The sequence below is a fragment of the Aythya ferina genome, assembly GCF_964211825.1.
Source record: "Aythya ferina genome assembly, chromosome: 14".
NCBI lineage: Eukaryota > Metazoa > Chordata > Aves > Anseriformes > Anatidae > Aythya > Aythya ferina.
The window spans coordinates 13,751,169-13,775,338 of NC_140312.1; the positions used below are offsets into that span (position 1 = coordinate 13,751,169).

Consider the following 24,170-nt stretch of genomic DNA (forward strand, 5'->3'; position numbering starts at 1 on the left):
TTTGGCAAGCAGGTGAGATGCTGTCAGTCAGACATAATTTTGGGCAGGTGCTCTGGGTGCCATCTTCAGGAGATGCCTTCCTCCGAGCTGTCTGTTCTCATTTCAAGATCAACAGCACCATCTAGTGACCCCAGGCCAGCTCCTGATACCTGTCTGCCTCCTCTCACATCTCATCTGTTCCTCCAGGTCTCCCCGAAGGGGGTTGTCTGTCTCTTCCTATCCGCAGCATTACAGCTCGAGGTTACTTAGCTGAAGGTCTTGCATGGTGCAGGCTGAGAGCACTCAGTCACAGCCCCCTGAGCAGGAATGAGATGATCCAAATTAACTTGCAGACCAACAGACATCTCTGTGTCATGTACCAGACCCCGTCTGGCTCAGTGCAAGCCTTTTCTGCCTTCCTGGGCACAAGTCACAGCTTCTGCATTCAAAATAAATCTCTTCAGGGAAATAAATAATCCATCCTCTGTCATCTGTTGGTTCTCTGCTGTGCTTGACCTTGCCACATGTTTACACCATGTAAAGCAAGGACCTCAAACAGAGCAGTCAAAGGTCATGTTTTGTCCCCAAGTTCCCAGTGCATGTGTAGCTGATAACACAGATGTCAAAAGAACCAAAGGCATGAGCAGATTTATTTCTACTCTTGGCTTAGAGCAACAGGCAGCTCCCTATATCCAGCATGCAACGAGCCCTTCTGCTCCTCTCCCCACCAGTCCCACTGCTGCTCACCCCCAAAAAAAAGGAACACAAGGAAAACTTCCAGGATCTGCACACAAACCCGGAGAGGCACCTGTTTCCTTATCATCCCAGCCCCTGCACCACTGCAAGGTGCAGGAAATAACATTAAGTCACTGTGTGAGTGCAGGGCACAGCCACATCTTGACTTCTACAGGGAGCAGGTGTCCTGTCAAGAGAAAAAAAATAAATAAATAAAAAATAAAGGACTATTCAATGACAAGAAGCATGGAGACTGAGAAACAACTGTCTGCTGTCTCACCTAATAGAAGAGACAGAAGGGCATAAAATGAAACATGTAGGTGGCAGATTAAAGGTAAATAAATAAGGAGGCAGATCTTCACCCAACATGTAGCAGGGCAGAGGAAGTCACTGCCACAGGATGCTGAAGACATGGGAATTTTACAAACATCTGGAGAATGGGTGGGAACTGTATGTGTACTCATGGGACAAGAAAACTCATTGGAGGGAGAGTAGACAACAGACCCGATCCAAAATAACTGCTTGGGAAGACATTCTGGGGAAAATACAACCCCTTTGACTCACGTTTGTCTTCAGCCCAATATACACCACCGTGCTGGTTAAAAGACTCAGGTCCAGACTCGGGTTCAGTGCTGAGGCTGACCACGCTCTTCTCAGCGGGGTTCCAGGGCAAGCAGCAGAGGCTTAGGAGATTTGGGCTGGCCGTGTCCCTCCAGGTGCAGCTGTCTGACGCTCCCACACGTGGAAGTCTGTTGGCGTGGCCCTCCCTCTGGTTCTCTGCATTTCCCACACCAGTTGGATACTCCGGTCAAGAACGGTGCAGGCTCGTGTGATCCAGGCTTTTAAAAGGCTGATGAGGGGGTTACCAGTGGTGGCAGTCCCATGGGATGTTAGTTCCCTAAAGAACTGAGAACTTCCTTTCCAAGAAAGAGGATTTCCACCTTGCTCAGGAAATAAATAAATAAAAGAGATGGTTATTTTTCAATACTCCTACTAATCTCTTCCAGAATTTGAAAGCCTGAGCACAGGTAACAGCCCCAAAGCAAGAGCCCCCCTCTGTCTGGTACAGCACTTTTCAGGCCTGGCTCTCTGCTTGCAAATTCCTAGCGAGCTGCTGCTGACCTCTTTGCCATCTCTGCTCTGTTAACTACAAATGTGACCTGTTCGGACATAACCAGCTGTACTGCACACATCTGAGCAGTGTCCTGCGGCTGCCAGGTAGGGCCCATCCAATTCATTCACTTTTGTCGTGGCGCCTTATAGCATTTAATTACCAAGCAGCACTCCTTGGTCACTTTACTGCTCATCTGCCATTCCCGTCACCTCAGCAAGAGCCCAGAATCTCTCCAGCTTCTTCACCAGCAGGGTTTTGAGGTGGGAAGGTCTGTCCCAGGTACATCGTTAATGGCTAGCTGTTGACAGCTCAATTAGCCCTTGGCACTCCTGACGTTAGCATCACCCGCGTGCTGCCCGCTTGCAGGCCGCTTTGTCACTCGTACATTCCTGCCCAGCAAACACGCCTGGCATGGGGCAGGGACACCTCCCGTGTGCTCGGGCACTGCTCAGGGCAAGCAGCACATGGCAGCGCTGAAGCTGAGCAGAAAACCAGGTGGATGAGCTCCACAGGGGCCACAAGGTCCATGGTGGCATCCCTCTGTCCCGGTCATCGTGGCGCCCACCAGCAGGCAGCCTCAGCTCCAATCTGAAGGGAAGCAACCACGATCCACACTGTACATTAGCTGTAGGGGAGCACACGGTCAGCTGAGGGGTGATGTGCCTCAGGTGTCACCTGCCACCAGCACCTGAGGTCCCTGCAGAGCCACAGGATCCCTGCTGCTGGTCTCCATAGCACTGAGGGTGCCTAGCCTCTGCGTCACAGAGGCTCCACTGTTCTTCTTTCATAAGACGTAGCATCATGGTAGGTTTATGTTTCCAAAACTAATAGATCTTAAAATAAAAAATTTTTAAAAAGTCACTGCATGCAATGACAAAGGGGATCATGTTCTCAGCTGATACAAGCGTCCTCAGGGTCACAACCTCACCCTCCAGGTATGTCAAATCCACAGAGTCGATGCAGATAGAGCAAGGATTATCTTGTCTCACTTTTTTCTTGTTACTACACAGGAAAGCACGGATGAATTCTGCCACCACATTTGCATGGCGAGGCCCACGGCACCACGCCGAGGTACCACCACCAAGACCACTGCCCCACTAAGGACCCGTGCTCCAATTATTGATCTCATCAGAGACAATACACACCCATTTTTGTCGCAGTTTTGGGCCCTGGGATGGGCAGGACCTCAGCTAGCTGATGGGAAGCCTTGGGGTACTCAAGATAAGTCCCTGTCAGTGCAGTCGCCAGGTCGGGACTTGCACTTGGATTTGGTGCCCCCTCGGTGGACCAGGGGTGGATACCCGCAAACTGACACAGGAGTGGATCTGTCTGCACTGGAGCTGCCTGTGCACCAGAGGGCACTGTGAAATTACATATGCCGAAGGAAAATTTATCGTGCCGGGGCTGGGAAAAGACCTCGGCTGGCAGGAGGAGGGAGTGGGGTCTGAGGCTGTAAACAAGGGGTTTGAACCTTCATGCCACCACGTAAGCATCACTGTGAAATATTAAAACTTGTAAATAAGAGATTATACTGAGAAACAGATTATTTTGCTAATGATTTTTATTTTATTTTTTTTTTTTTTTTTTTAAGTCTTAAAAGCAGCATCAGTCCTTGCAGTGTTTAAGTTTGGGCTTGATTTACCTTTCCTTTATGAAGGTGTAACTTAAGGTGCAGCTTTGCTGGGGTCAAAACCATTTAATCGGCATGAGATCTGACTCCAGGGTATCCTGAACTGCTAAGGAGTCTTCCTACCCGTCCCTGCAAACCCCAAACTTCACAGTGCCACCGATTTCCTGGAAAGATGTGGGAATACAGGCACGCGAAGCTCACCGGGGATTCCTTCGGGTGGAAGCCCCGTGGCCACCAAGCAGCCCTGAACAACCAAATCCCAAAAGTGCAGGGGCTGCAACACCCAGACCCCGGCTGGCAACATCACCACTAGACGGCACGAGCAGCTATGCAGAGGAGCAGATCAGCCCTAGAAAGCCCGAAACGCTCCCCGGGGACACATCACATCGCCACATCACATCACATCTTGGCTCTGCGGACAGATTTCTCCTCTCTCACTGCGAGCGCAGCATCCTTCACCAGCGCTGGCCTGCTTGCTGCTGGTCTCCTGCTGGCACCCCAACAGCCCAACAAGCCAGCACCCCGACCCCAAGGGAGGAGGGCTGCAGGAGCAGGCAGAACAGCCCGCTGCAGCTGGTCGAGTCCACGGGGAGCCCGAGGAGGGGACCCGGGAGGTGCAGGCACCTCGGCAAGTCAGTCCGAGGATCCCAGCTCAATAACTGAGAGCCAGATAATAGCATTTGAACACTATCTTCTCCAATTCAATTGTATTGATTTATTGCCTGTCCAATGAAGCTGTGGAGTGTACAAAATGGTTAATCTTATATTTTTTTTTCCTTCTGTCTTCTCAGAGGAGTGAAGCTGTAAACACTAATCCATGCAAGTGACGGGGGGGGGGGATATCTGACTTTCAAGGCAGATGCTACAGCCTGCCCGTGCAAAGCTCATCCCATCTCAGCGCGGGGCAGGGGAAGGACACAAGCCCTTCTCTCCCACTGACAAGCTGCTCTATGAGTGCCTGGGGCTTGCTTACAAACCCCACAGGCATCGCCATAGTGCCTCAAGCTCCAGGAGCATGCAGGGCAGGAGATGGGATGAGGCCAGACCCTGCCACGCTCAAGGTTTGTGGGGCATTTTGCAGGATGCTATGGGGTGCAGCAGCAGCAGAAACATCCCGTGCTGCCCTGCCAACCCCAAAGCCAGCTGCAGGGATGCTGGGCTCCACCATACCATCAGTACACGGGGCCAGCACAACTTGCACAACTCACCAGGTCGTTTCAAAGCCCTGCAAGCAACATTTCAGCCTCGCCATCAGAGCACCACGCAGGAGACGTTGGCTGCTTGAAGCACACTGCTTCAAGGTGGGCTGCCACGATGCCCATGGGTGCAAGAGGGTGCTGGGTCCTGAGCTGGCCAGCTGGGAGAGAAGGAAACCGATTTACTTAAAAGAAACAAAACAACAAAAAAAAAAGTATTTTCTTTCAAAATGTACATTTGCAATTAAAGGCTAAGTATGCTGTATATTTTATTAATGATGTGGGATAGCAAGGCATTTTAAAGGTCTCTTTTGTTTTGATGATTTTTTGGAGGAGGGGAAGGAATTGAAATGGAAAGCTTAACACTTATAATTTCAAAAATTTGGCTTATATTTTAGGTTCTGGTAACATGCAATTACAGGCACTTAGAAAGAATTCCCTTTTTTATACTATGCCCTAGAGCATAAAATTAAGAGGCCAATTCAGGCTTTGTACTGCTTTCAGAGGCAGTTTGCTTCAGCATAGATCAACATGGAGACTGACTGTCGCCTTTCTATTGAATTAGGTCTATATTTTTGACAAGTATGGCAGCAGTATCATCACTTTAATCACCAACAATCCATTGTGTCTCTTTATGCTAATAAATAAAACATTCTGCGTTAAATATTTCCCAGTAAGCACTTGAAGACCTGCAATCACCACTCCTTCTATATGTTCCCAAGTAAAATAATACAATGGTAATAAAATCAAATGATGTCTAGGAGTTTTATAGACAACTAATAGCAGTTATTGCAAAGTGCACATCAGATACCAATTGAAGGTTACATTTCTCTTTAATATAATATAGCATGCATATTTCACTAACTGTCTCTGTATGTCAAGTGAATTAAACAATGCGATGATATAGGTCAAAAACCAGGTTCTTTAGGAGAGGCCTCCAGGCTGAAGAGCTTTGCTGGAGGTGTGTGTGGAGCACCAGATGCAAAAAATAATAATAATAAATAAATAAAAAAAAAGGAAAATCATCTGAAGTTACTTAGAAATTCCAAGGAAGCCCCCTACCCTTCCCAGACAGACTCTCCCCTCTTCGTGGGGTGCTGCTGGTCGTGAGGGTCTCACACACCGTCCCAAAAGAGGCTGGGAGAGACCCCAGCCCATCACCCTGGCCTCGGTTCAGGGGGAACATGCTGGTCTAGGACCAGAATGTAGTCGGAAAGCAGGGATTTTGGTCCTGGGAGAAATGCAAGCATCAGCGCCCAGGAGTCACCCCAAAGAAATCCTCGCTAGGCTTCAGCCCAGCTTGGCGGGGGATTTTTCCCATCCCCGTTACTAATATACCTAATATATTCTGGGGCCCCGCCTCAGTCAACACAAATTGTAAACCATCTCTCTAATCCCCTCAACAATACCCTTCCCCAAACCTTTTTTCTAGCTTAATTAGATATTCTATCCCTTTGGTTTAAAATAGTATTTAATTTCACTTAATGATTTCAACAAAAAATATTAGGATTCCCCAAACAGACATGTTCCTTCTGAATTCTCTCATTCTTTTTCCAAGGGCTTCAGTTTCATCTTTTTGTTGCTTTGTCAAAACACAGCTAATTGACTGTCCTAAAAGTACAATTTTAGTAATTTCTCTCAATGAAGCATTGCCGCCTCCTCTATTAGCACTACCTAATTGGACTTCGAATCCCCAGCCGGTGACTTCACCCATGCTACGGGCCCGAATCGCTGCAACAGTAAATATCAGCACTCCAGTTAAATGTAGGTTGGCTCACATTCCCCCAAAATTGGCTTTCTGCTCCTCGGAGTACAATCCGATGTAATATTACATTAACCGTGTTTTTTGTTTTTTCATGTTTTTTTTCCTTTTTTTTTTTTTTTCCTTTTTTTTTTTTTTTTTTCTTTTTTGAGGGGAATTGGAGGAACCGAGGGGGAGCCGAGGCTCAGCTCTGCATTTCAGCTCCCCGGCGCCGGCGGGATGGGCACGCTGCAGGGCTGCGGAGGCTGGCAGGAGCCTCCCCAGCCCCACAACCTCTCCTCAAGGCCAGCTTGCAGCAGCTCTGGCCGCAGGGAAAGCGCCAGGTTAGGGGACATCAGCATCAACCCCTGCTGGGTGCCCATCAGGACCGGCCCGATGGGCACCCAGCCCAACCCATCCATCACCCAGGGACAGGTCCCAGCCCGCTCACCATTTCCCATCCCCTCTCCTCCACCTCCCAAAAGCACAGCACATGGCTTTCAGCCACCAAAGACCTCGGCACACACGGTGTCAGCCTTCCTGGCCATGCCACACCGCAGCAAATGGCCCACGGCGTTATCTGCAGCGGCTCTAATTATCCTCCAGCATCTGCTATCGAAATGCAAGCATCAGGCCAGGCTACGAGTAGAAAGCAGAACCAGAACTCCTCGTTGATGCCCATAATAGGCACCGAAGGCGTGTAACTCTGCCTAATTGCTAATTGTTAGGAGTACTGCGTTGCTGCCAGAGGTGCCCGGAGATGCCCCTTCGCTGCTCCCCTCCCTGTGGGATTTGGGAAGGCACCGTTCCTGCTGCCACCCGTGCCACCTCCCTTCCAGGGGACTCCCCAGAGCTGCCCCATGCCCTGACCCCTTCCTCATGTGCCAAAATGGCAAAGGGAAATTGAGCAGCAAGTGTAAAAACGCAAGCTCAGAGCGGGACAGAGCGCTTGCCACACTCCGTCTTTCAGCTCCAGCAGTGAAATCCTCTGGGGCCCAATGAAGGCACTTGACCCCTTGCCCCCCCTCCTCCTGTCTGCAGCAGGGGATGTCAATGCTGCCAGCAGTGCGGGGGGCGTGGGTGGGCTCGGCGAGGGCTGGCAGGGCTGGGGCTGCACCTGCAGCAGTGTGGAAACGCCGTGAGATGCCCCAAGCATTACGCAGCGTTCAGAGAGAGAGCTCACAAATGCTTTTTTCCCTTTCCTTCGCCCTCGGAAGGGGTCAGCTGCAATCCAAGTTTGTGTTTTGGGATGACACCTCCGCCACCCACGCTGCTGCAGGCGCGATGCCCTTGCAAGGCTCACAAGCACACTCCTTTCTGCTCTGTCCTTGCACAAACCACTTGTAAACTCACCACCAGCGAGCCCAACTCCTCCAAGGCAACTCACTGCTCTGATTCTCAGCCTCGCTCCGAGCTCACTGTGGCCAGGCAGTAATTTTGGGGTCTACCCCGGGTTTCCTCCCGTGGCTGAGCGTGGAGGCCGCCGCTTAAAAGCTGTTGCTCTCATCTCCTCCCTTATTGCCAGCAAGCGCTCCGGCGATAAATGTTTTCTTGTAAACATGCCATAGATGGAGGTAGGAGCCAACGAGATGGAGATGCCAGAAGCTTTTTGTCTTCGTGATTTAGTTTCTTATTAGAACATGCTACTGGGAAAGAAAAGATATCATTGATAAGACTGACATTAGAGTCAGCCAGTAAAATTAAAACCCTAAGGACTGGCCTGGCCCTTTTCTTGTCAGCAAGGAATACAGACTCCCTGCCAAACTAACACTTTAAGGTACTCATAAATGTTAGGGACAAAACTTTAAAAAATAAAATAAAATAAAACCAAGAGCAGGATTTTAGCTGCCTCCAGCTTGGGCGGAGCAGTGTGAGATGCTCTCAGGGGTCTGGCCTTTGCCCCAGCCCTGAGAGGTGCCAGCAGCTTTGGGCTGGGGTCAGAAGAGCCTGGTGTCAGTGCTTCCTTCCAAAAACATTAGTCCAGGTGATGCTGGGGAAAGCAAGCCTTGGAGCACCACCGAGAGCTCGTGGCAGCACCCAAACCTTGCGAGCATACATGCACCAGGCGCTGACGGATTCACCCAGCCCAGCTGCCAGCTCCTCCCAAAGGCTGCGGGCTCATGAGGCTGCAGGAGGGGGAACAGCGGGCTGCTGCTCACGTTGGACTTAAATAAGCTCCGCTCTTTGTGCTTGCAGATTTTAGGGATGCGTTTATCATGAAAACAAGCCCTTAGAATAATCTTGCAACGAGCACTACTGTAGGTGCTGCGCCACGAGGGTGAGGGCGGTGCTGGGTTTCTGCAGGATCAGCCTCGTGGCCACGCGCCGGGCTTTGAAGCAGCAGCAGCAGCAGCCAGCCAGGCTCACAAAGGGCTTCCTTAATAAATTCTGATTAATAGCGAACGAGTTCCTCCTGTCCCAGCCCCTTTCACGGCTTTCCCAACAGCAGCAGCCCAGGCCTGCCTGCACACGTGCACCACACGAGCTTTACACAAATGTTGCGTGTCATTAACAAAACACAAACCAGCGGGCATATCTTAACGGGAAAAGTTAAATCTCTTTATGCAGTTAAATAAAGATACCTTGTCCAGTCATTAAGAAGTGATTAGCTTATCTAAGAAATAACAGCGCTAGTCCTGTCAGACTGGCACACAAACACTAAAAAGAGCAGGGATCAGATATCACATTAGGCTAATTATAAAGAGAAGCAAAGACAAGCAGAAGCATAAAATAGCCATGTGCACAGCATTTTGCTGCATTTTTTCTTTGCGTGGAAAAGCCTAAGTGCGTTCTGCAAAAGAGAAATTTAAGTATTAAAAAATTCCTCCTCTGGCGTTATTGATTTAGCACCGCCTGCACCAAGGCAGCGTGGACACATGCAGGCTCCCGCGCTGTGCGAAGCCAAAACCCGGCGAGGACCAAGGAGTGCCTCAAACCTGCTGGAAATCCTCGTACCCATGCAGCAGTGCTGGGGCTGCCAGAGCGAGGCGGCGATGCCCCAAATGCTCACTGCATTTAAGAGCCAGTCCCAGGGACTGCTGGAAGCCCTTGCTGTGTGCCCACCTCCGCTGCAGACCTTCAAGACCCTGGTAGCCTTGCAGGGACACCACCAGGTGCCCAACTGCCACTGGAGAATGCTGTTGAGGCAAGGAAATTCACCACCAGCAGCAACCAAGCCTGAAACCTGCAAAAATTTTGGCACTCAAGAGACCTTGGAGGCAGGTGGAGGGCTGCCCAGAGCCCCCTCATCCATCAGGACATCACCCACGAGAAAGCCACCCAACACACCCCAAGTTTTGCTGAAGCTAGCAGACTGGCAGAAATACCTGCTCCCTGCTGGGGGAGGTGGGAGGTGGTTTTCCATTTTTAATACTTGCATCCTTTTTAAAACTTTCATTTGCCAAAACCTAATATGAATAATGATGGCAGGTCCTATTTTCCTTGAGGTAATAACAATTTTAATGCATTGTGTCTTTTATTTTTTTTTTAACATAACTGTAGTATTATTGAGGAGCAAGTAGTAAATGATAGATACTTTAATGTAATATGAGTCAATATGTATTTATATGTGCTTTATGACTTAATCAATATAGCTACATTAGCAAGAATAAATATGGTGTTTCCTTTTCTGGCCTTGGAAGGAACAAATAAGGAAAGTCACATCGCGAAGTTTAGGGATGAATAAAATCTCAGATAATTTCACAGACAATTGAGGAAATCTCTGACATTCATTTGCTCTCCAGCACAGAGTGAGTATGACCCTGGGCAGCAGTGCCAGGAGGCTCAGCTTGTGCCCCTGCTTCAAGCTGCTCCCAACACATCCCTAAGAGGAGCTTAGAAAAGGAGACAGGCCCCAGCACAGCGCCTACGTCCACTTTTGGCTCTACCACTGAAGAAGATGAGGAGCCCACAGCTCACATCACCCCCAAGCTCCTGCTGCACCCTGCCAGCTCCCTAACAGGAGGGGATGGGGCAGTGCTCCTGCTCTAATCCATCGGACTCCATCCGCTGCTGCCAAAACTAGTCATGGAACATCCACTGCTATCACGGACAGAAGCTTTCCCATCAATTACTTGTTCCATGCAGAAGACACCCTCTGCATAAACGTCGAAGTGGAAAGCAGCCAGTGCTTGCCTGTTGCCCTCTCGATAACAGGAACAGACCTTACAGGAGGGGCGCTGACCCAACCAGCACACGAGAGAAGCCCGGCCCCACCAGCGAGAGGTTCATCCTGCATGTCCTACATGTTCTCCCCACAGCAGCCAGCCTTTGGCTGGAGCGAACCCACTGGGGAAGCCCGTCCCCAGCTCCTCTGTGCCCACGAGTCATAGTTATGCTTCTGGCCCCTCCTTGGGCACCCTCCTGGGGATGCCAGTTCCTACCCCAGGGGCTCGGTTACCAGCACAAGGCAATGCCACATCCCCTTGCTCTCCTTGGACAGGCAGAGGGAGCAAGAGCCAGCACGTGCAAGCTGCCCTTGAGCACCTTGAGTGGGAAGCAGGGCAAGGCTGGCCTCTCACAAGGCCTTCAGATATCCCCAAACCATCGCAGCAGAGAGAAGCTCACTCCTGGCAGTACTGCCGGAGGCCAGATCCAGGCAGCATTTGAGGAGAAAAACAAAACCAAAACCAGTGCTTGCTCATGCCCGCAGACCCCGGATCCAAGCCCATGATACGCATTGCTGGTGGCACTCCCAAGAAGGACGGTACTTCTGGGTGAAAGCAGAGCATTTACTGCTATTTACTGCTTATTCTCCCGGATGTAATGAGTTCAATGCAGAGCAATGTTGGTCTACAGAAATAAAGCTAGAAAGCGGCTTGCAGTTCTGCCTCCTCTAATGGCACTGAGGATGGCTTGAGAGCCAACTTTCAGAGCTAATGCTTCCAACACCACTTTGCCTTGAAGACCCCAGTGAGACTCCCAGCCAAGGTGCACTCTGGGGAGTTTAAGACGGGATCTTAAATCACCTTCTCTGGCTGAAGCCACTCAAAGCAGTGACCAGTGTCCCTCCACGTCACCCAGCCACCTCTTCTCCCCCCCCAGAGCCCACCCAGCCGCAGCAGGCAGCTGAGGGCCGCTCCTCCCAACACCTTAATCCTCGGCTGGAGTCACCCAGCCCCATGAGGACCTCGGGCCCGGCCATCCTCACTGCAGGCCTTCAGCAGAGGCCGTTCCCTCTGCTAACAGGGGCCGAGCTGGGCTGTCTGTGATCTGAGATGCTGTGTGGGGAGCTCCTCTGGAGAGCGAGGGCATCACAACAGCTGAGAGCTACCTATCGAGGGGATAAACCTCTGGAAATTCAGCTGCTGCTCGTTACTGTGCTTTTGGCACAGCCGGATGGGTTCTGCCTCCATCCTGCACCTCCGGAGCTCCTCGGGATGTTCACTTCTAGGGCTGGGCTGAAGGGTTTGGCCCAGAAGCGCTGAGTTCCTGCTAGACCCACCTCAGGCCAGCTGTGGCTGCCCAGAGTGAATTAGGTGCAGCCTTTTCCTCGTCCAGCCCTCTCGTCCTCTGCTGGGACCCCCAGGGTGTTCTTCTGCCATGCCGGATTTACTCGGGTTCCTGTGGGGTCAGGGCTTGGCCTCGCAGGTGACTGAGCCTGGACTCACATAAGGACAGGGACAGGAAAAACAAAACCAAACCAAACCCAAACAATATCCCCTCCAGCCCAGACCTGGGGAGTTTAGCAGCATTTGTTTATTTTTAACAGATTGCTGCTGCTGCGTTTCAGACCTCTTCCTGTTGTGATCGTTAGAACTTTTAACCGGATCATAAATCTTTTATTAACGTTTGGTATTATACTAATTAAAACTGTTCCATATATGTATTATTAATTTCTCCAGCACTTCTTGCGAGGGTGACATTTTTAGCTGGCTTAGCAGAATGCACCATAGTAAATAAGGAGAAACTCATTTCCAGGCAATTAGGCTTGCAGAAAAATAAGTTTCTTAATGGAGGGCACGATCATTACAAATTTTACCTAAATAAACAGGGTTTCTTAATGGTAACTCTTCAAGCTAAGTAAACAGATTGGTGTGGTAATGTCCTAAGCAATACTTAAATGTAACTGTTTAATAAATTGGTAAATTACTCATTTCATCTTAGAACAAAATGGTAATACTGTAGTAATAACCTAGTATATATTCTGTAAATATGAAGCATTATCACTTTAGCTCTGAAGAAATCACCACTGTGATATGTCAGCATTGATCTAAAACTGCAGCATTTTATCTCAAGTTTATTACCCATTTTTGAGAATCGCTGAGATTTTCAGAGCATAATGGCAATAAAAGAAGAATTTAAAAAGCGCTTAAATGTGCATAAGTTAATCAGAGGTATCCTCGGGGGGAAAAGGAAATTTGGTAAAACATGAATTATAAGCATCATTTAAACTTACTTTGGACACTAGAGATAATAAATGGCACCATAATTTAGAAATAGCTTTTAACATCAATGACTGTAAGTAGCACTTTACTGTTCATAAGAATTGCAAAGCAACAGTGCTGAGGCCAATTTTATTAGCCATTTTTTTCTTTATAAAAGCAATCCAACCATTTCCAAACTGAGCAGACAGGAACAAGAGTTACGTGTTAATATGCAAAATGCATTTCAGTTTTTTTGTTTTTGTTTTTCTTTCCTTTTTTTTTTAAATAGCCAGCAATAAATTTACTCAAAGATACAGTCCGAGGACAATTGAATGATCATTTAAGAAGAATAAAGCTCCTTCAGAGTTTACATATTTGGGAAAAGTGGATCAGAGGAGAACAGGAGAGAGAGAGAGAGCCTGGCTCGTAGATCCCTATTTACTGGGGAACGTCGCGGCGCTTCCGAGCGGGGGCTGTAAATCCAGGCAGCCACCAGAGGAACACGGCTTTTCCTTGCTGACTTCTCGCCACTGACAAGCCAGCCAAGGATCACAGCGGTTCCTCCACCAGCACTGCCTCCTTCCTACAGGCAGGGACCTCACATCATGCCTCTTGGAGCTGCACCCCTCACACCAATGCATTTCCATGCTCTTTGGGCACACAGACACCTGGGTGCTTGCTCTGTAGCTTGGGAGAAATTACTGTATTTTTGTCTATATTTTAATTATTTTGCTCCTGGCCACTTTAGCACAAGCAAAATCTAACAACAGCCTTTACCCTACGCTGCCCACCCAGCTCCTCCACACTCTGTCAGCCTCACCCCGCGCTTGGCCCCCCAGTAATTTCTGTGGCATGGCGCGGTCACGCACCAGCCCTCAGACAAAAACGAGCAAGGTTGCTCGCGTTATTTCCTGGGGAAACAAATCCGAGCCGTGCTGGTACCAGATGGCTGCTGATTTCGTGTCGATGTCGGGAAGATTAATTCAACCACTAAAAATCAGAGCCTCGACACGGACACTGATGCTGCGCAACAAAGTGTGTAAGGAGGGAGGCGGTGTCACGCTGACTTGTGAGCGCGGCCTCCTCTCCAGGACCTCAGCACAGCCTCCAGTGGAGCCCAGCGCCAGAGGGACGGCCGCCTCGTGGAGCAAAGGCAGAGGATGCAATGCCAGCACTTCTCCTGGCTAAGCTGAACAAAGGGAAAACCCAGAGGTGAAGCAAATCGCAGCTTCCGACACGGGAATCCAAAATGCAAACAAAACCACATCGAGCAAACAAGTGTGCCACAAATTCCAATGGCTGGAAGCAAAAATTATGCAAAATCGGGCAACAAAAATGGGAGCAAAAGATCTATTTTTACCCTGACTGTGATTTGGCACTTCAGCAGAGAATTGCTTCTCCAGCACGAGGAATGTTTCATTCAAGACTCGATTGCTTGTTAAATGACAGATCTTAGCTCAAATCAGGGTTTATTCAGGAGGAAGGCATTGCCTGTGCTATTAGACACCTAATTAGGATGAACTTGTAATGGAACAACTAATTTTTAATTTACTCTTCTTAACAGAAAGCAAATCTCTAAAAATCTTAGGGTGATTTTTTCAAGCACTCATGTAAATCTTACTGTGATTCCAAGTGGACATCCTCAAACACCGCAGGGCGGTCCCAGAACAACTTCTAGCACAGATTCGGGGAAACCTGGCCATGCAGCTTTACCCAGAGAACTCCAGTGCTGTGCTCCACAAGCTGGGAAAAGCTTCCCAGAACCGAAGAAAACCTGCAGTGTCTGTGCACTCCCAGCAGCAGTATGTCCAGCTCCAGCTGCACCTGCAGGCGGGCAGCCCCAGGGCAGCCCCTCCAGCACCCATCTGAGGTGTGCAAGAGGGTGCAGGGCACAAGCCCGCTCAGCCAGAAAGCAGAGCTGGATCTCAGCTCCATCCGAGTTCCTGCTGCCCGTCACGGGCTGCACATGCTCGTCTGTCAGTCTAGACAAGCCTTCGTACATGCCATCAGGAAAACTAAACGCGTGCAGTTATGAAGATTAAAACTCCAAACAAAAAACGTGCGCCGAAGCATTTGGCAATGAGAGGGATTGTTAAATTGTCCCCACGAGCCAGATTTTCAGTAAATCAGAAGAGCTCTGCGAAGGCTCTGTCCCAGCCTACGAGCGGTATCGCAGAGCCCAGGAAACACTCGTGCAGCAAGCACAGGCCGCAGCGCGCTCCTTGTGCCACCCCAGCGCAGGCCCCGCACTCACCACTGGCACTGGGCAGGAGGAAATCATTCGATGTTGGCTCCCTCCGAGCCACTGCAGGACTGGGGGCGGCTGCCGGGGCTTGCCCGAGCTGGCTTTGGCCTCTACCCCAGCCCTGGCCACTGCTCGAGTGCCGAGCGGGGCCGTGTCCTGCGCCGCCTCGATGGCCCCTCGTGCGCTCGCCTCCTGGCAGAAGCTGCGCCCGCTCGGCTCGGCCCCCGCTGTGCACTAACGACATGCGGGCGGCACGAGCCAAGAGCTGGGAGCAGCTGAGCTCCCCCCCTGCCTGGTGGGCTCAGGAAGAGTTACAGGTGTGGGACTTGGCTTGGCTGCTTCACTTTGTCCTCATCTATTTCCATGCATGGTTCAGCCTACGCTCCAGCCGGGGCACAGAAATCGCCTCAAAACGGATTTATTCACTAAAACATTAATGGGAAAGAAAATTAAAAATGCATTTCTCTGTAACCAAGCACACCACGAAAGCCCTACCTGGGGGCTGCCCGTGGCCAACCCTCCCCTGGGGCCACAGGGAGCACGAGGGGCCCGGGCACGCAGGCGGCCGAGCAGGTGGCAGCGCGGGCGGCCTCCCCAGCCGCCGCCCTGCCGGGCCTGTCAGCCCGCGCCATCGTCACCGAGCACAGATGTCGGCCGGGCAGCCAGCGCCGTGCCACACGCTGCCCGGGTGTGCTCCAGCGGCTGGCTGCGAGCCGCTGCCGGGGCCTTTTTGGTTGTTTTTTTTTTGGAGCATCCTCTCATGGGGGGGTTGCCGCAGCTTCCTCGCACGTGGCTTCTCTCCTTTCCCCCTGCCACTCGTGTAACGCAGCTTTCCCTGCTCTGTAGGGTTTGTCAGTGGCTCGTACCATGTCTGGGTGTGTTTGCTGCCTTCTGACTTGCTCGCTGGCTCAGGGGCTTCACCACATTGCTGTCACAGCACTTGCCATCCGGATGGGACCCCCAGGGCACTGCGCACAGGAGTTTCCCCTTCCTGCCCCTTTACATGGCCTCACCCCAAATTATTTGGGTTCCTGAGGTGATACCCGGCTGCTTGCTCATGCCCAGCCCTGCTGCGCTGGGGTTGCAATCACAAAGATGCATTTTCTATCAGGGTTCTGGGAGGTCTCTTCCTGCTGATCCTGCCTTGCATTTCTTGCTTGTGCCACGCACCCAGCGCTCCCTCACCAGCTCACCCCCACACATGGGGCAGAGGCTCCCAGAGGCATTCAGTTTGGGCAGAAAAGCCACAGAGCAGCATCAAGAGTGGGCAAGGAGATAGCAGCAAACTGAGGTGGACAAAAAAAAAGGCAGGTTCAATATTTTGCCCTATTCAAAGTGGCAAAAAGCAATTTACGCTGCATGCATCCACCCAGAGTCCCCAGGTTTATTCTCCACTTGTGGACGTGCCGCTTCAGATGCGGGACCACATCTCACACCCAGATGAAAGGCTCCAAAACCCTGCTCTGGGTAGTGGGAAGAAGAGAAGACATCTGTCTTCTCAGATGTGCGAGAGCACCTGGCAGAGCGCACAGGGAAATGGTGGCTGTCCTCATGAATTTTGAACAGGAGGCTTAGGTCAGACAGGAGCTGCTTTTCACTGGGAGCGATTTAGGAGTGGATCACACAGGGAAGGCTGGAAGCTTCACCTAAAGAGCTTTTTAGACAACCACATCTGCAGTGTTTGAAACGCAGCCCTGACATGAGGAAGGGCACAGGCTGCTGTATTTTCCCTGCCCCATCTGGTAGCGGGGGAAGAAAACAAGAAGAGCGTAGTGGTTTAGCTCCAACCCCTGTACAGCAGAACCGTATCCTTTCCCCTCTAAGCACTCAGCCAAGGTATAAATGGAGAAGGGCAACTCCGTAGATTGATGTTGGAAAGCCACAGCATGACAAGGCAGTGGAAAAACAAACAAAACAAAATCTAAAACCCCACAATTTCTACACTTGGTAAGCTCAGAGAAGGACCATTCTGCAGCTCTCCAAACAGGTCCTGTGCATGTTTTTTTCCTGAACCCTTCACTCATTCCAGGTACCCCCAAATATTTCAGCCTGGGAAGGTAGGCAAAGGTGTTTTTCCTGCTTGGGCTCTCAGGGTTGATCTCTTGCCACACAGAGTACATAGGCACCAGGTTTGATGGCTCTAATTTGGCATTTCAAGGTGAAAGTCCTAACCCTGACGTGCCAAGCCAGGCACAGAAAAGCCTCCTCGCCCACCACCCCCACGCTCCCTGTTGGCCTCCTGCTGACCAAGGGGGTCAAATTCAAGTTCAAAGCATTCCTGGTGAACACCCTGAGGACACAGGAACCTCCACAGCTCCTGGCAAGCTGGCGTCAGTGCCATGCACAACAGCTGCTCCGCTGGAGCACTGAAACCACAGAGCTCCCCAGTGCAAGGCGGCAGCCTCAGCAACCGGGTCCCCAACTGTGCAAACTGCTTTCAGAATCAATTACCCGTCCCAGCCTCTTTGGGCAAGAGGCAAAATCCTGCTTCCTTCTGCAACCCCACAAAAAGGGTTAGAGCAGCACTAGGACACCGCTCTAGCACTAGAAGGATGGGCTGCAGGAGGGCTTGGCTCCATTTGGAGAGAAAACGGTGGCACCGGGAGCAAAGCGCCCAGAGACCACCAAGGGGCTGCCTGAAAATGAGGGCTGAAGAACTGCTGGGGAGCAAAAATGCTCTGGCTGTGACCTGAGAGTGGCAGGGGATGCAGGCAGCAGCAGAGGCCATGTGGAAATGGGACACTTGCAGTAGACACAAGCGCCATGTGGAGAAGGAAGAAAACCAAGAACTCCCAGTAGAAGCACCGCCATGCAGTACTTTGTTCAGGAGCACAGGGCGAAAAGAAATTGTGAACCAGGCTGCAGGACTTTACCTCCCCTGCCCTGTTTTTGGGTGCCAGAACCACAGCACGCTGGGCTACCAGCAGGGCCCCACTGATGGATGACCCAGCTCCCACAGCAGCAGCAGCCCTGCGGACACCCCGAGATGCCGGGGGTGCAAGCAGTGATCACAAGGGGCTGCAGAGCAGAGGCCCCCGAGCTGCTGCTCCCACATGGCCTTTGTCTGGATGCAGTGGAGTCATTAGAAACACTTCCCCTTGTGGCAAAACTCCCCATTTTCCAAATTTGGAGGAAAACAAGAACTCAGGTATGGATTGTGCCATCGCTACCAGCAGCAATGCCGGGTGGAAAGGAAGGGATGCTGCCCCCATCAGCGGGGACATCCCCATCCCCATCCCCTCCTGGCACCACCAAGCCCCAGTGCAGGCACCCTCGCTCTGCCTCCTGGCCAAGGGAAGGACCTGCAGGCTGCTTTAATTATTAACCCTGGGCTTTGTCCCCTCCCCAGTGGGGCGCCAGCCCTGGTGGGACCGGGCTGTCCCGCAGCGGGGTCCCTCGCAAGCGGCTCCATTACCATTAATGGGAGCGGCGCGCGCTGGCGAGCGAGGGAGGGGAGCCTAATGTCTTTATATTATACCACCAATTAAGTACTCGGGGTCATGTCCTCAGCTGATGTAAAGTAGATGAGATCCACTGAGCTTAATGGATCTCTGCTGATTTACACCGAACGAGGAGCTGGCCCTCTCTGGCTCCTGTTAAAACATCTCAGCCCTTCCAGCAGCCTTTGTGTTTAACAGCCCCGTGCTCCAGCCAGCCTTTCCTACCACTCCAGTCCATAAACCACAAGCTTTATTAACTAATAATTAGTTTTTCAAGTTAAGTTTCACTGTCGTATTTTAAGAAGCTACTGCCCTTACATCAGGTGGGGAATTTGGAAGCGACTCGAAGCAGTGGAAAGAAAGCAGAGGAGAGGCTTGGCCAGGCTCCGGGTGCTTAAACCCCTGCAGGTGCACCCCAGAAGGGGTCTCTCCACCCACCCACCAGCACCCAGCTCCCCGTGGCAGGAGCTGGGCACCTCAGTACTACCTGCAACGCACCGCCTGAGCACGTAGGGATGTTTGGAAGGACTTGCCACAGGCTCCCCTCATCATTTTTTTCCCCCAGTCAAATACTAAGGCATCTAAAAACACCAGCTCAGGAGCTAAGCGTGTGATGAATGCCAGATTAAATTGCAATTAGAAGACTATTTTTGCAAACACAGATAATTTCTTCACACGTTAAAACACAACTTCCAGCATACGTGAGCTTCAGCAGGCACACAGATCGCTCTTTTTTTTCCCTTCTGTCACTGAATTGAATAAGGAATGTTTAGTGTATTTCTGCCACAACAAGGAATAAAAGCAGCATGCTGTACAGAGCTGGGGAGGAAAAAAAAATAAAAAAAATCACAACAGCCTACTAACACAAACGTTCTGAACAAGGAACGTAATATGGACAGCTCTTACAGACACAGTTCTCGTGCAATAACTTAAACAGTGCAGATTACTACTTGGGGAAATAAAAGACAACATAACTTTGAAACTTGAAAAGCTCTTTCTTCGTTGTAATCAATTGCAATAATCCATGTCAGTGATTTAGATGAAGATCAACTTTACCTTTCTTTGCTGATGACACAAAACTAAGAGCAATAAAAAACTTAAGTGCATTTGCGCACAACTAATGGATTGGATGTGGCATGTGCCAATGGAAGTCAGTATGTATAATGCAGCACATGCTGGATGCCAAATTAATGGGATCATTTGGGCATTCTGGAACACTTGTGGCATCGAGCTTAAGTCATCTAAGGAGCCTGGCAAGGGTTGATGACCTTCCATTTTCCAAAGCCTGCAGAAGCCTTGTAACATTGTCGGCAAAACATGACCGTGAATTTTACCCACTCCATCCAGCTGCTATTTAGTCGAAAGCAGAAAGATGACGAAACTAAGACAATGCACCCGTGCCTGGTACCCCTAATACAACAAACAGACAGAAGTGCAGGTTGACCTGGACGGGGAGCTGTGGTCAGGCGCACAGATGACAGACCAGGTGCTGCCATGCCTGCAGAGCCCGATGATCTGCATCGGGCCAGGGGCTCACACATATTTGTACTGTGTTTGCTTCCAACCTGGATTAAATCCTGAAGCAAACCGATCCCAATACGGAGAGGAATGCCCCTGCCTGCTAACAGCATCACCGAGAGATGCAGAGGTTTGTCCTAGCAGCTCAGGCTAGTGACGGAGCTGGAGATGCCATTCCTCTCCCCATTCCCTGCTCCCAAACCCTGGCAAACAGGGCCAGGGGAGAAAGGAACAACTCCTGGGGCCGTGGCACAGCTCCCCAGCTGGCCAGGCACAGCTGTGCAGAGCAGGATAAAACGGGAACAGAACCGCCTGGCCCCGATCCCTGCAGTGCAGCCACCTAATTGCAGTGAAGGTCCCAATCCCACAGCCTCGTCCACGGGAGTGCACTGGGTACTCCACAGCTCTGGCTGAAAACTTCAGTGAGGCCACCAAGGTCCACATGGTAGGCACGCCGATCCTTGCACAGGTGCTCTGTAAATGTTACTGGGAAATGTGCTGCATGAGTCCCCTATCCAGGGACAGATTTCACTTTAAAAAATGTAATCAATCAAGGTGTTTTGAAGAATGGCATGGGGCACAGCAGCACATTGTGCCCAGCTCCAGAAGAGATGCGGGAGCCTTCACCTGTGTCACCCAGAGAGCACAGGGAAGCTGTCGGGTGCCTCAGCTCCACGGACACGTGGACATCTCTGAATGCACAGCACAGAGGCTCCTTTAGTCAGCCAGCTCCTATTTTCCACAGTGACTTCAAGAGAGTATTTTACCTTGTAGCTGCAAATAAAATTCATAGGAGTAAGATATCCAAATGCCATTATTGCTCTAACCTTAACGCTGCTGCAAGTCTGAAAAGTTCAGAGCTTCGTGGCCCCCAGAGAGTGGGCAAGGGAAGCACAGCATGAAGGGAAACACCCCCAGCAGAGCAGAGCACAGCACAGGGTGCACGTTCCCCTTCTCCCCAAAATGCCCAGCTGCAGAATGCTGTCACCCCGCTCCAGTTGGCTCGAGCAACTTCTACCACTTCGGGAGCAGCAGCTACAGCAGCAGGTGCTCACCCAGATGAGCCACGGCCCCCAAATTGTTCCTCATCAGTGGTAGTGATGGTTGCAGTGCAGAAATACACGCTTCAAGGAAAATTCCTCCATGAGAGGGAGGTGTAAATCTCAGTATTATTTATGTTAGCTATAAATAAGCTAAATTATGACCTAGCTGAGTGAAACACTTTCATAAACCGAGGCTCTGAATATTGTGCAGTTTGCATGTTTACCAGGGCCACGCTTTCATCACAGAGTGGAGAAGGAGAGCTAATAACCCATTGATTTTAAGGGCCATTTAGGAAAAGGATTGCCTATGCAGATCTGATCACCGTGCATTACTTCGTAACATCTAATACCCTGGGCACAAAATAATGCTGAGAGATGCAAATTCTGCAGCCATTTTTATACCGAGAGGGGTTGCGCCCGTGCATGCGAGAGTGCTAAGGGGCTGCTTTGGGTTTTGGCTGGTAAGTCAGGAGGGACCCTGAGGAAAGGGTGAGTGTTTCACGTGGCCCTGGTTGCCCTGAGCCCTGCACTGTGCACTCACGCACTCAGCTGCTTGGCCCCACTCAGAAAATCACTTGCACACCTGATTAAGCCAAGTTAAGACAGCGATCTGCCCAGCGTTAAGTCCCATGGATAATTCAATAACACTCACCCTCGTTTTCCATCCCCATGTGTTTGAACAGGAGTTTTCCCAGGCTTGAAGCTCCGAGAGGAGGGAAGGTAAGCACGCAGCCTGTGCCTCCCAGGGTGCCCGTGCACGGAGACGCGGCCGTTCAGGCTGCTTAGGAAAGATCATCCACATGCTAAGAATTATCAGTTTCCTAACAGCATCAAACATCAACATATTAAAACGGCTCAGGGGGATGTGTAGCCCCTCCAACACTCTTAGGCTGCGTCTTTCTCACAAGGCTCATGCAGCCTCTGCTCAAAATGCACCCCCCGAGTGAGCCGGGCCCATAGGAGAGTGGCCGTGCCGCAGTATGGCTGTCGGAGCTGCTGCCCTCGCTCCCTCTCCCCCTTCTCTGGGTGTCTGCAGGAGGTTCCCACGAAGGGAAGGGGGCATTTGGCAGGGGTGGGAGGTGGGGGCAAACCAGGCTGCGTCAGAAACCTGCAAGTCAAACCGCTGCCCGCAGACAGCAGCCCGGATCGAGGTGTCCGAGGCACCGCGCACAGCCCGGGGGCAGCATGTGGGCAGCACTCCCACCAGGATCAGCACAGCCAAGCAGCTCACCCCAAAAAGGAGCCTTCTGCTCCCCGGGCATCTGCACCCCCAGGGACGGACAGGCTCACGCTGGGAGCACCAAAGGTCCCCGCACGCCCCGTGGCTGGCTTCACCTATTGATGGACATCCCGAAACGCACAGCAGGGAGCGTCGGGCAGCCCTGCCACCCCCGAATCGGGCTGCCAGGGATCGCTGCTGTCACCCACGGGGAGGGAAATGCAGCGTAGTCGTTCCCACTGGCGTTTCCCTGGCGCTCCCATGAACATCGCCCAGGCAGGGGCTGGAGCTCTCCCCGCTTCCATCGCCTTCCTCGCAGGGCCACATCAGTGCCCCCGAGCCGTCTCACCCCACACACCGCGGATGCGAGCTGCAGCCTGGCCCTTGCGCTCTGCACATCTCCGCACCCCGAGACCCTCTCCTCTGGAACAAAGACACCACGGCGAGCCCCAGCACACCAGCTCCCCGTGCCAGCACCCTGCTACCGGGGCGATTCGCACGGCAGAAACGGCAGCCACCGGTTTCTGAAGTCCTTCGGAAAGTTGGGGCCCCCCCAAGGCCCGATCCTGCCGTCGTGCCCCCAGCACGTCCCGGGGAGGAGAGCGGAGCCCTGCCGGGGCTGGCAGCACCGGGCCGGCCCCAGCGGTGCTGCGCCGGTACCGGGGCTGGCGGCGCTCGGTGGCTTTGCCGAGCTCCGCGCCTGCCGCAGAGCCGACCGCGGCGGTGCTGAGCTCTCCGACAACGCGCAGGGAAAAAAATAATAGAAAAAATATGCAGGGAAATCGGGAAAATACAGCGGCGTGGGGCCGTGGAGTACTCCGACAGCTAAAGAATAAAGAGGCGTTGAAAAAAAAAAAATAAAAAAAAAAAAACGCAGGCAGTTTGTAGCTGGCAGGGGGCACCGACCAAACACAACAAGGAACAGGCGTGAAAGCGGGGGCCCGCTTACTGCAGCCCCCTCCCGTGGTGCTGAGCTCGGCTCGGCCCCGGGGCAGCTCAGCTCGGCCCCGGCCCGGCCTCCCCCTGCCCGCTGCCGTTCCTGGCGCTGCCCGGCCCCGGCCCCGACGGCGGCGGCGGGGACGGGGATAGGGATGGGAACAGGGACAGGGATAAGAACGGGGACGGCCAAAAGCTGCGGGCAAGCGGCATTCCCGAGAATCCGTGGCCAGGGACAGACTGCCTCGTTGCTTTTTTTTTTTTGGTTATTATTATTTTTGATTTTTAATCCTCCGTTCCCCGCCAGCCACCTCCTCTCGGCCGCCGCTGCCCAGCTCAGCCCGCACACCCCCGGGTGCTGAACGGCGCCGGCCGAGCAGCCGCAGCGCAGCCCCGGGGGCAGGATTGGGCCCGGCCTTCGCACCGCCGCAGCCCCCCCCCGGGCTAAACCAACCCAAACCCAACCCAAATCCAACCCAAACCCCTGCGGCAGGGTCAGCCCGAGCCCCATCGCCCCCGGGAGCGGCGCTGGCAGGAGATGCGGTGCCGCTTCCCCCCCCCCCACCCCGGGGACGGGCTCCAGCCCCAACCCTGACCCTTGCCGGGGGTCGAGGCCAGCCCAGGAGCGGGCGACCCCCGGCGGCCCCGTTCGCGGCGCCCGGCCCCGCTCCGCCGCCCGCCGCCCCCGGCCGGCCCCGCAGCCCCCCAGCGGCCCGGCCTTCGATAACGAATAACCCAAACGCAAAATAAAAGCGGCAAACGAAAGGCAGCGGCCGCAGCCCCCCGGGCCGGCGGGGTCGCGGCAGCGGCTCCCGAAGCCGCCGACACCGCCCGGAGCCGCGGGTGCCGGTGCGGGTGCCGGTCCCGGTGCCATCCCCGGTGCCCTCCCGGTACCGCCCCGGTGCCGTCCCCGCTCCGCCGCCCGCTCACCTCCGGCTCGGCCCCGCCGTTTCCAGCCCGGCTCGGCCCCGGTCCCCGTCCCGGTCCCGGTCCCGGTGCGGCGGCGGCG

The 24,170-nt window shown here is 52.5% G+C and overlaps 1 long non-coding RNA gene across 1 annotated transcript; it reads right to left on the reverse strand.

Moving 5' to 3' along the window:
* Nucleotides 1-604: 604 nt before the first annotated feature.
* LOC311444371 lies at nt 605-24,170 on the reverse strand. The gene is made up of 4 exons (XR_014697867.1): nt 24,092-24,170; nt 4,667-4,815; nt 1,279-1,655; nt 605-901 (listed from the first exon to the last, which is right to left on the reverse strand). It is a non-coding gene; the product is annotated as an uncharacterized lncRNA (long non-coding RNA).